General features: G+C 44.5%; 1 protein-coding gene across 1 annotated transcript in view; it reads left to right on the top strand.

Moving 5' to 3' along the window:
- csmd2 (CUB and Sushi multiple domains 2) overlaps nt 1–13,036 on the top strand; it is a 204,016-nt gene that overhangs the window by 39,433 nt on the left and 151,547 nt on the right. The gene's annotated exons all lie outside the window — the stretch shown is intronic.

Here is a 13,036-nt window from a genome sequence, read left to right on the forward strand (position 1 = left end):
CCAGGAAATCCAGCTCTTGCTCTGTGGTGTGCCTATCCTCCTGGCTGGCCTCATGGCCTAACTGATTGATTAGCTGTCTGGTTGACTGGCTGACTGGCTGGTTGCCTGGCTGTCTGATTGCCTGACTTCGCTGCCTGGGGTTTTCCTTTTTTTTGTCTGTCATATTTCATTTGATGGAGAGTGCTTTATGACCCTTAAAGAGATGATATTAATGACGCTCGGAAGGGGGTGAAAATGAGCCGGGGACAAATTAAGCTAATTAGCGTGATCGGAGAGGCCTGGAATGTTTCTAGGTGGGAATGCCGCTTCCAGAAGCCTACTTGCGGAATTCAGACAATGTTCCTTAACGCACGGACAACAGGAAAAGAATGTGCTTCTGTCCTTACCTCAGAAGAGAGATGTTTGCACCTAGCGTTCCAGCTTTGGATCTCTAGTTGAAGCGACAGATTTGTGTGTTTTTGCCCTTGGACAGTATTGATCAGTCTTGGCTATTAAGTTCGAAGGTCATCTGACAGGTGTTGCCCAGAACATTCCACAGCTGGTGTATTGTGTACTGACCAAAAAGTCTGCAATACCTTCAACTCTGCCATGGAACAATGCTTGCATGCAGATCAGATACTATTGGATTCTATTTGTTAATAAGGAATTTCTGCACAATTGTTGATTCGTTAAAAACGTTAACAATGTCACCACACAATGGAACATTATAGCGTTTTGACTTTGCTAACGTCAGATAACTGTTTTTCTTATGGTATCTGAGGTAACCAAACAAGGGTTCTTACTGTAGTTCAGGGTGTATCCTAGCCGTTCTCAATTTCCGGAGAAGGCCCTAGGTATAAACCTATGCAAAACCAGTCTGGGTGAGAGGGCTAAACCTGATGCTGGTTCCCTCTCACTAATGACATGCTTTAATTATTGTGAGGTGATATCGAGCCCTTGCCAGCACCAATACCACCATGAAAAGAACATGGTATTGCTACCCTTGGGTACCAAGGAGATCAGAGGTTCCGTGTTATCAGGCCTGTATAGCACTGAGGGGAAGCATGGTGTCACTGTAATTACCTGCCCTGTCACAGCCCTGTCACAAGGGAGTGCAGAGGCCAGGTTGCAGTGGCCCATGTCACGTGACAGGGGAGAACTGCGCTCACAAGGAAATGCTGTATGTTGACGTTCTGCAGTGTTGAGCGAGGAATGTAGGATGTATGTAATGCATGCTAATATACTGTACCTTGCTTTATTGGTTTGAGACCTTTTCACAAACATTTTTTTCACTGCAGCCTGGTGTCGCATACACACGCACACACACACACACATGTTGAAGTACCCTTCACATGCGCACAGAGACCCTTCTCCTGCTTGTTGTGCTGTAAAGAGGAAATGGACAGTAGGATAATGATTCTAAATTAGCTGTGCCTCATATCTCTGCAGCTGGAGATGCTCATATCCTTCTGCCCAGAACATAATGTGAGGCCTCATGGTGAAGCTTTAGAAGAAATGTAACCAGCTTTATCAATTAACATTCAAATCACCATACACACACTTTCTCTATCTCTCTTTTACACACACACACATACACAGACATGCACAGAATGGTGGAAAATATACATTATAATGTATGCTTTCCCGGTCAACCTCTTCCTCTCTGCTGCTAGCAAGTCCCAACCATCCTGTGGAGCTGCTCTCCTTGCTAATGCTTAAAGGCCATATTGCAGGTTTATTTTTCCAACGAAATTGCGCTATTTTCTTGTTGGTAATAAACATTTAAACTGTTATCCATTGTATTTGATGTTGTTGGGTGTCCCAAAACGGAATAGAATACGAAAAAGTAGCTACTTTTTTGCAATGATTCTTCTTTCCCCCACAATGCTTTGCATGACGTTACGTTGGGGAGACGACAGACCAAAGCCACTTTGAGACCCTTGAAATCAATTAGAAATAAACACTTGGCTAGTACCAGAGAATGTCTATTATGGGTTCTGCTAGTACCATCCAAACGTGGGACATCTAATCGGCAATGTGTACCGTTACACAGAAGCCGTACACCCCAAGTAGGCAGTCTGCTCCATCTGTTAGCTTCACTCGTTAATATTGTTTTCAGTCTTGTACGGTTTCACCAGTTTTACACAGTTTGTGCATACAGCAGACTCAAATGTGTTAACATATCCCCTTGTCTTGCAAAGGTGTCACATATGGCCTGCTGCCGCCACTGAGTAGACTTGAGGTGAACCAGTACTGAGGAGAACCAGTACGTGTATCTCTCACACTAAGGCTATGAATACTTTGAGATAGTTGGATTGATACCGTTTTTAACTGTTCATAGACATATGCTTTTGAATTAGGTTCAACTTAAGGCCTCTGAGTAACTTTCCGTAGGGATCTCCATGCTACGAAGCTATACCATAGCCTCTGGGGTTTGCATACTGTAACTGTGGATTAACTCCATAGCCATTGAGATGAATAGCTGATTAGTGAATATGATACATTGAGATTAGTGCCCTGATGAAGCATATAAACAATTCTCACCTACGTTGGAGATATATGCCATTGACCATTTAGCGCTCGATGTTACAGGTGTATATATATATGCACTTTTCAAAGTTGGAGTCAGATATTAACAAGTTAATCTCCCTGCCATAAAATCGAATTGTCTTGCAGTCGGGGACGAGCAAACTCAAGCAAATCTGCCTGGGCGGTAAACCTTTCAGGGACTCTCTGTCTCTTCATTTAACCCAGACTGCTATTCTGTACTTTTCAAAATACCTCAATTTTTTGGTGGGGGTCCCACATCATGCCCTTCATTGTTTTTCTCCATGCACAACCTTGCCCGGAGAACATTCAGGGCCCTATCTTGCACCCAGCGCAATTGACTTTGTACACCGACGCATGTATCATTCCTATTTTGCACCCGACGCACAGCGGACTTTTACGTCCACAGACGCACGTCGGTAAATAAGGGAATGAATTTGCGCTCCTGGGGCGGTTCAACGAAAAAAAGAGGCGTGTTCAAGCGCAAACGTTCCCTGGTGCTATTTTGCAGTTTTGGAAAACAATTCCGCCACAGACCAGGAAAAACGTAGTCTAAAGTCTGTGGCGCGTTATTCAGATGCTATTTTAAGGGCGCATGCTTGGCCAGTGCGCACTGTTTGCGAGGCCAGGGTCTTCTTCCTGCGAAGTTGCGTTACATCGTTTTGATTTATTGTATGGCTGTGCCTGTGTTACAGTTCTTTCATGTCAATGATTAAAATATTTTCTTGAGAAATCTGTATGTATGTGAACTTGATTTGCAAAAATTGTGGCAATTTCTTCCCATTGGCATTTGGTTGCTTATCACAATGTATGCTCATGTTTTGGCTTCCCGCAATCTCGTTGTGTATGATCATTGACCTATGCACTTTTTGTAAAGCTCTCTTGGAAGTCGCTTTGGATAAAAGCGTCTGCTAAATGAATACATGTAAATGTAATTTACACCTGCTTAGCTTCTGTTTAACCGAAGCTAATTTCTTAATTTCTCATTTCTTTTCGAAGCTAAGTTTTCCCATCCCCATACAATGTCACTTCTCTATCTTTTACGGCCCTGACGAGAACGTCGGTCTCCTCGGCTGTGAACCGCTCATGGCGTGCGCCTGGCAAATCCGCCACTATAATAGAAATCTGCCATGGTACAAGTGCACCTGCTCTTAAAGGGAATGTGAGACGACGTTCTGATTGGTTTATTGCACGTTACGCCCAAACCACACCTATGAGTAGTGTAGCTACTTCAGACCAACCGATTTTAGATTTGCGTCGCACGCAAGAGTCAGTTATCCCACCGGTATAATAGCAACAGCGCCGTAGTCCCGCCCACAAAGTTACTTGCGTTTCGCGTTTGATACTTGCGTTTCAGATCGTTAAAATAGGGCCCTCAATGTCACAATGCATCCACATTGGCCTGAAACAGACACTCAGTTCCCACACCGTCCCTGGCTGTGTAAAATAGGGGAATCATGGAGCTTCCATGAAGCCAACATTGTAATAACCAATGTATGAGTTTGAGTGATTTCCAATCAGACGCAAGTCATAGCTCTGGAACATTTCAATATTTGGAGCAAGGCAAGATTTAAAAAACCAATATTGTGTTTAGTGTATTGTACATTGTGTTTGGATTTTACCGCGTTTAGAATTGGGTACCTCATGTGTAGTTCTCCTGTCATCCCTACCATCGGTGACAAACCTTTCCCAAGGTCACTCCACCTTCAGCCCCTGGTATTGACAGGTATTTACTCCCATTTCTGTTCAGCAGCTAGGGTGATGTGTGCTGGGTGGGTGTGTGTATCAGCGCTTGTGTGTTCTTGTACAGCAGTGCTGCTGATGTCTCTATTGAGGGCTGAACTCCATAGCCTGTGTTTACCCACCTTAATCACCCCCTGCTGACTAGCTGGGCCAACGTCGACGGCAAGAATCAATTCCCCGCTGCGCTCTCTTGTTGTGTCCTGTGTGTCTGTGTGTGTGTGAGTGTGTGTGTATGAGCGTGTGTGTGTGGGCCGAGTGTCAGACAATGCTATATTAAAAGTGCTGTATACCATCTATTCTCCTGAGAGTTATGAGATAGATTGGGAATGGGTCTTTTAACCCTTTATTCACCATAATCTTTCTGTGGTCTCTCTAGCCTGAACTGGAATACTTCATTACTGTAAACACTGTAAACATCATATGTCTGCTGTCCTTGCTGCCCTTCCTAATCAAAGCCCTGTACATAAAAAAAGCCACATTATAATTTTTGGGTAAAGATATTTTAGGGCATTTCACAATTTATTGGGATAGAGAGTGAAGAGTGACAGGAAACGTGGAGGAGTAGGATATGTAGGAAATGGTTTGGGCCATATTTGCGGTAAGGCTTCAGCCTACTTGATATTCACACTTGACCGGTCAGCCACCAGGGTGCTCTAAAACCCACACTGAACCTTTTTTTTTATTTATAATTACCTATACACAACCTTTCCAGTCAAACAGATTTCATATAGGGCTTATTTTGCAAAAAATAGGAGCAAAAAAGGGTTCTAGCATGAGCAGTTATGATTGTACAGAGAATTATTATTTGCTTTTACAAAAGGTTCCACAGCATGAAAGCACATTTTTATTTTAAGAGTAGGCCTATTGGTTCCCCAAAACTGTGCTTTGCCAGCTGTTACCCACTGTGTCCCATTGCAATGTAGCAGTGGTAGCATACAGTATTGTTCTTTTTCTGCTACATCAAATTTGCAAACCCAACGGACAGACTCCATCCCCTTGCACCTCTTCTCCCCTGTCCCCATGGGACAAGCCCTTGCTGCGCTTGCTTTGTTCATTGTTCTTTTTCTGTTCCATTTTCAAATGTTTTCTACTGGTGTTCGTATTTATCCTATATCAAACAACATCTAAGGAGACAGAGCCAGAGAGAGAATGAGAGAGAGAGACAGAGAGAGACAGACAGACAGATTCAGAGAGAAATACAGAGAGAGAGAGACAGAGAAAGAGAAGGGAACGGAGAGAGTTGAAATTGTACCAATTGCTGAGATCCTTGAAGTAGCCATGACAAGACAAAAGAGGGCTTTCATCTTTATCTCTCCCTTCCCTCTCTCTCTCCCCTTTCTCGCACTGTTTCTTCTCACTCCTTCTCTTCTCCCTCTCTCCCTCTCTTCCTCTCTCCTTCCCTTCTCCCCCTTCTTCTTACCCTTTTCTTACTCTCTCTCTTCCTCCTCACTTACCCCCTCTCTCTCTTCACTCTCCCTCCCACTCTTCCTTTCTCCCATTCCTTTCTCCAATTCCTAATCTCTCCTCCACCTCTCTCTCTCTCTGTTGCATGGTCAGTTTTTACATGTTAGGTCAGTATTATCTGTTGTCCTGTAATGGTCAGAAAAGCTAGGTACAGACTCCACTCTTTCTCCCTCTCCCCCTCTCCCCCCCCCCCCCCCCTCTCTCTCTCTCTCTCTCTCTCTCTCTCTCTCTCTCTCTCTCTCTCTTTTGTACCACCAACCCCTCTCTATTTGCACTCTGTCTCTTCTTCTCCCACTCTCTCCCAATCTTCCTCTCTCTCTCTCTCTCTCTCTCTCTTTCTCTTTTTCTATTTTTTTTTCTACATTTTTGAGAAAGCTGTTACTGTTTTGAGAAACGTGTGTTAACAACTGTGAAAAACTGTAAACACAATGCAAGTGTTATTGAAGTTCGTTGCTATGGAATGGTTCCTAGCTACTGAATCAACATAAAGAGATTAAGTTAGTGTTTTCTTTCAAAGAGAATCGTTTAGGAGTGCTCTCAGTAAGAGGTCAACTTGTGACTCCTGCGGTGTGATCACCAATTGGTATTGGTGGAAGGAAGGAAGGAAGGAAGGAAGGACGAAGGAAGGATCTATATCTCTTCAGCTATCAGGAATATAACCCCTTACACATTTCTCTCTCTCTCTTTTTCTACCTTGTACTTGTCCCCTCCCAGTCCAGTCCCTGACCTTTACCCCTTTCTTCCTTATCCCCTATCTGTTCCCTCCCCCTCTCCCCTCTGCCTTCTCTCCTCTCCGCTCTCCATCCCCTCTCCATCCCCTCTCAGAAGACTGTATTAGCTCTCAGAGAGCTCTCTGTGTTCTGCTGTCTGTGCTTGGAGGGAACAACGGGCCCTCCACTTATTTGATTAAATGTGACCAGTGGCTCCGGGCTTGAATTAATCTACTCAGCGCATAAATAAAGCACACACGCTAGGACACAAATAAACAAATTAGCCTAGTGAGTCTGCCATATTGTGAGAGACAAAGTGTGTGTGCTTGTGTGTGTGTCTGTGTGTGCGTGTGCAAAAGTGATGGGACATTTATTTAGCTTGGGATTCTTATTACTGATTGTTTGTGTGTGTGTGACGTGAGCATGTGTGTATCAGTGTGTGTGCGTGTGTGTCATAGGAACAGTATAGGGGCAGCTGAGGCTAATGGAAACCATTTTGAACCCACAACCTTACCCTCTGCCCCCCTTCCTCCCCTCAGCATGTGCGCACACACCCACACTCACACACACACATGCACACACACACTCTAATTTAGCATTCATTGGCCTCAGTTCCCCCAGGAGAGTGTCCCTGGCCCTGCTCCCAGCCTCACCTCATTAGAGCATACACTGCAGGGGTGGGGTGGTGTCTTGAGGGGAAGCTGCTGTGTGTTGGCACCTCTCTGGCACACCTGTGGGCATGTGTGTGTGTGTATGCTTGTGTGTGTGTATGCGTGTGTATACGTGTGTATAGCTGACTATCTTGCACACCTGTTGGCATGTACTAGAGTGTGTGTGTATGCGTGCATGTATGTGTGTGTTTATATATCTGACTATGTGGCACACTTATTGATATGTGGGCCGCCTGTGTTTGAGTGTGTGTGTGTGTATGTGTGTGTATGCATGCATGCTTACGTGTGTGGGAAGTCAGATGGCTGAGCGGTTAGGGAATTGGGCTAGTAATCTGAAGGTTGCCAGTTCGATTCCTGGCCGTGCAAAAATGACGTTGTGTCCTTGGGCAAAGCACTTCACCCTACCCGCCTCGGGGAGAATGTCCCTGTACTTACTGTAAGTCGCTCTGGATAAGAGCGTCTGCTAAAATGACTAAATTTTTCTATGTAGCTGACTGGCACATAAGCATATTATGTGTCTGTACAGAAGTGTGATAATGTCAAGGCAGGCTGCTGAACCTGGTGGAGATTCAGGTGTGTGTGTGTGTGTATGTGTCTACATAGCTGATGCCTCTCTTTTTCTTGTTCGCTCACACTCACACACACACACACACACACACACACACACACACACACACACACACACACACACACACACACACACACATATACACACAATTAACATCACGTCCCTTCTCTATTATTTTGTGAAAGCAAGATAGAGATCAACATGACAGTGATTACCTTAATGATCACATAAATTCCTCACTGTACAGACTAGCTGGCTGGCCAAGACTGGGTGAGTATGGAAATATGTTATAGCTGCCTTCAAAACAAGCGGCACCACAGGGATAAAGACATTAATATCTTGACAGAGAGATGCAGAGATGTACATAATGTCTAGAGTCTACTTACTGAATACTGAATATAATCCCTTCCTCTGAACAGTCTGTGTCAATAACACATATTACTAGTTACCATGTGGTAACCAAGGCAGTCAACAAGTCTTTGTTTACTGAATGGCCTTGAAAGCAGAGTAAGCTCAAACATTGCCAAGAAAGCTGCTTTCTTTACAGGAAATGTTTTTTAGAGGAATCTCAAACAAAACTCCTCAAGTGTTTTCAGTGTGATATTCTTGGAGTGACTGTTGTCCCTGTTGGAGGGTTACTGTACTGGATGTTTGAACTGAAAACCCAGCTGTTTGACAAGCTGAATGAAGCTAGCTACAGGAGGGTATCTCTGTCCAGGAGCAGGGTTGGAGTGTAAACCTACAGGAGGGTATCTCTCCAGGAACGGTATTGAATAACTAGAAGTGGTTCAACAGATGGCCATCATTGAAGATAAAATACATGTTCCATAACCATATATTACATAGCCATATGGGTAAAATCAAACCCAATCAGTTTTCAGTTTGTTTCGCCTGTATACTCGTTTGCCAATCAGTTTCTGTCTTGTTCCCTGTACATATACCAGTCAGCCAATAAGCGTAGATTATTTGTCAGGAGATGTTGAGGTCTCAGAGATGCTGCTGTCATGACGACTAGATGGATAATTAGACCGGGGACCGTGATTGCGAACATCACACATGAACTGTTGCCATGGTAGCGCCAGAACATTCCCGAACGGCCGTACGTTGAGCCAAGTGGTGTGCAAGGGGAGGGGAGGTGAGGTGAGGCCGGCACCCTGGTCTGGGTGCTGGGGTTGGACCTGATCCAGGGTTGGGGTGTAAGTAGACACGTTAAAAGTAGATGATTGTTTACCCTGTGAATCTCTCCGGAATACAGCTCCAACGCCTGGATTTAGTTTCAATCACACCCCATATGGGTCTGGCATCAGGAGGTGACCTGTTATGAGAGAGTAGGGGGAAGACAGAGAGATGGGGCGAGAGACAGGGGAAGAGTGAGAGAGATTGAGAGAGAGAGTGGAAGTAACTCAAAAGAGAGGGAGAGGGAGGGAGAAAGACCTCAGACGAAGAGAGAGAGAGACAGAGAGAGAGAGACAGAAAGAAAGACACAAAGATGTGGGGAGGGAGAGAAAGAGACAGAGAAAGCCAGGCAGGTGGAGATAGAGATAGAGAGTTCACTAATATGTACCTCAGCAGTTCCTTCATGCCTCCACCCAAGATTCTAACTAGGTCCAACATTCCTTTCATACTGCTTGACATTCTCTACGTGACATCATGCAACAAGGTGACGTTGACACTCCAACGAGTTCCCCTGCAGAACATTCAGACACTCTCTCTCCCATGGTTCTCCAATTGACTGGGGTTCAAAACTGCATATTGCTCTGTCCTTGCAGGATGTCACTGTACATATGAGGATGTGACATCATCCTCCTCCACTCCCTGTCTCCTCTGGTCAGCCCCTCCTGACAAACACAAGAAGAGGTTAGGAGGTTACCTGATAAATGTGAGGGCCAGGTATTTGAGGGGGTTGTAGTTCTCCTACTGGGTCCTTTGTTGTGCTTACAGAGATTAAATCAATTAATACACTACGGCTAAACGCTTACTCAAGTATGCTCGTTTCATTCATATATTCCAACAAACTTGTTTAGTTTTTTTTATCAAGTCTTATCTGTCTTCATAATTGTTGGCCACATTCAGTCAGTGTGATAGCACTGTGTGGTGGCTTGGAGGCTGTGTGCGTCAGCTAGTCAGATGAAGTCACACTGTAGTTGGGTTCTCCTAACACAGTGTGACAATACAACACTGTGTTCAAACTCCCCTCTGTCTTTCTCCTCTCTATCTGTCTTTCTTGCTGTCTCTCTCCCCTCTATCTTTCTTGCTCTGTCTCTATCGCTCTCCTCTCTAACTCTCTCTCTCTCTCTAATTGTCTTTCTCCCTCTCTCTCATGCTGTTTTTAATCTTTAACTATACAAATTATTTCTGGCATGCATTGAACTTGTATTGGCAGCACATGTGTGGCCCTTCCTTGAACATTTGTTCAGCATGGAGAGTATTTATGTTTTTACTTTTATTAAATTATTTATGTGATGAGGGAGTCAGGTGGCTGAGCGGTGAGGGAGTCGGACTAGTAATCCGAAGGTTGCCAGTTCGATTCCCGGTCATGCCAACTGACGTTGTGTCCTTGGGCAAGGCACTTCACCCTACTTGCCTCGGGGGAATGTCCCTGTACTTACTGTAAGTCGCTCTGGATAAGAGCGTCTGCTAAATGAATAAATGTAAATGTAAATAAATGTGATGAAAAAAAAGAAATTCACAACCGTAAAGACAGTAGACCTTTTGGCAAAAGGAGGCAGAGTTTGGGCTCTGGCAGATTGTGGCGGTTATTAACGTCTGGTGTGGGAAAGGAGCGGCACGCGGCTCACTGTTAAACGCTTCTGACACTTAATTAACAGCTGATTGTTTTTCCGGCGGCCCTCCGTCAGGCTAATGAAGACCGTGTCTTGCGTGCTCGATACCTCGCCACACACACACACAGTCACACACACGTTGTCTTACACCTCTCCTGCCTTTCACGATAACAGTCAAAGTTTCCAGAAAGTTTCTTAAGAGTTTTGACTTCCGATTGCCATCATAGTTCTACTGTTTTTGAGTTTCTTGATTTGCAGTACACTGAGCACATTTTTGTTTTAATCGTTGTACTGAGGCATGGAGGAACTTCGGATCGAGAACATTTCTCCCATCCTCTCTGCTCCCTCTCTCCTCCTCCTCTTTCTCACCTCTCTTTGTCTGTCCCCTCTCTGCCTAAGGCTCAGATTATCTCCCAAGCAGGATAAGGTGGAGAGTCTGCATGGTTAAATACAGTTAGATAAATAGTTTTCCATTTCATGAGGATGGAATGTGGAGATGTAGGCCAGGGCTGACTGCACGCTTTAGCTCCTACCCCTACCCCTATCCTAACCCTCTTCCCCGCCTCACAATTACATGGATATTTCACTCCAAATTGTATTCTCCAACTCTGTTATTTTTCATTTTTTGTACTTCTAAAATCCCTTTTATTTTATTCTGACTCGAGCTAAGATAGATCTTGACAGTTCCAATCCAGCCACCAGCATTCCCCTGGCAACGATGTTTCGCAAGCAAATCCACACTTTATTTGTATTATTTTTTTGCTCCTTTGTTTCCGCCATCCCTCTGCTTGTTGGCGGGGGGGAAACGGGGTCCTGTCTGTATCTATAGTTCAGGCCAGCGGCTGGTGTACTGTGGGCCTCTGAAGAAGAAGAAAACACACACACCCTCCCATATTCTATTCACAAACAAAACGCACACACACACAAACACTCACACATACACACACACACAGACAACAAACAGAATGGCACAGTCCTCTGTGCAGTGAGCCGTGACCAGAAAGGGCATCCTTCTGTGTGATTCTTTGGTGTTGTCTGTGTTGACTGTTTGTGTGTGTGTGTATGTGTGTGTGTGTCACAGTTTACGCTAGCTACACAGTGTGTATGAGTGTCTGTGTGACCATGTCACATTGGTGCAGTTCAACAACAGTCCCCCTGGTAGTGTGACCTCACTATGGTGTGACCATTTGACCGCATGTTCGAGGTTTTCCAAGCCAGATACCCAAGGGGTGTGTGTGTGTGACCTTGTGACCTTTTTAAAGCATGTTTTGGGCACACAGAGTGTGAGGTTGTGCGATTAAATCACAACAGGCAAACAGACAGACAAGCAGGCAGGCAGAGGTAGACAGGCTGGCGTGTTTGTGCATGTGCGTGTGTGTGTTCAAGTCTGTGCATATATGTGTGTGTGTGTATGCTTGCGTGTGTTTGTGTGTGTGTGTGCAGTCAGGTAGAGTGAACAGTGAGGTGTCTCTGGCATGCTTGTCTGTTTTCTCCAGCTGAGGCCCCCTGAGCTGTCAGAACACACCCTGACAGAACCTACCCTCCCTGAATCCTGAACACTGAACTGAGGAGAGAGAGGGAGGAGGGAAAGACAGAGAGATATATAGATAAATAGAGAGAGAGAGAGGAAGATTGGGAGAGAGTGGGAGAAGAAGAGACAGGGTGGAAATAGAGAGGGGTTGGTGGTACAAAAGAGAGAGTGAGGAGATAGAGAAGGGGATAGGGAGAGAACCAGGAGGGAGAGAGGGACAGATAAAAAAGTGGGGGGAGTGGGGAAGAGGGAAATATGGATATATATAGAGAGAGGGGGAGAAAAAGACAGAAGAGTGGAGAGAGAGTGACTCATGTCTCTGAAGTGCTTCCTGACAGAGTTCAGGGAATGTGGTAGCAGAGCTGTGGTAATGCTTAATTAGGGAGACGCACGCAACCACACACACTAGCGCACATCCACCCTTGAAATGCCCAACAACCATGTTTTCTTCATGCCACTGTGAAATGACTTGTAGGAGTTCTAAACTTCTGATTGGTTGGTTATGATAGGTTGGCTACAATCTGATTGGATGGTCATGACAGGTTACATACAGTCTGATTGGTTGACTGTTATAGATAGCCTATATAATAAATCAGATGTCATTGGCCTCTCTCTTTAAAGAGCAACAGCATGTGATATGTTGGTTACATTATCCAATCAGAAAGAGTTGCATAGGTTTTAACATTGTGAATGTTTTTTTTGCTGCAGTTTATATGATTAATTATTCACATTATAACACAATTATAACATTTATCTTTGTAAAAATAATATTTGCCTACTTCTGTCAAACAAGATATTTATACCACCTGCAACAGTACACAGAACCATGGTTTTACCATATCTGTAAACTGTTTAATTTAATCAAATACAAGATGGTTTCCTTGTTTTGTAGCCATAGTTTGGTCATGCTGAATTGGGTCAGGGTTATAGGTGGGTCTCCAGTAACTAAAGTGGTGCTTGTTTGGAGTTTATATGAAACACTGACCATGCAGTATGATTGGTCACTGTTACAGGGTCAAACACTGGTCATGCAGAATGAT

The sequence above is a fragment of the Osmerus mordax genome, chromosome 18 (assembly GCF_038355195.1).
Source record: "Osmerus mordax isolate fOsmMor3 chromosome 18, fOsmMor3.pri, whole genome shotgun sequence".
Classification (NCBI taxonomy): domain Eukaryota; kingdom Metazoa; phylum Chordata; class Actinopteri; order Osmeriformes; family Osmeridae; genus Osmerus; species Osmerus mordax.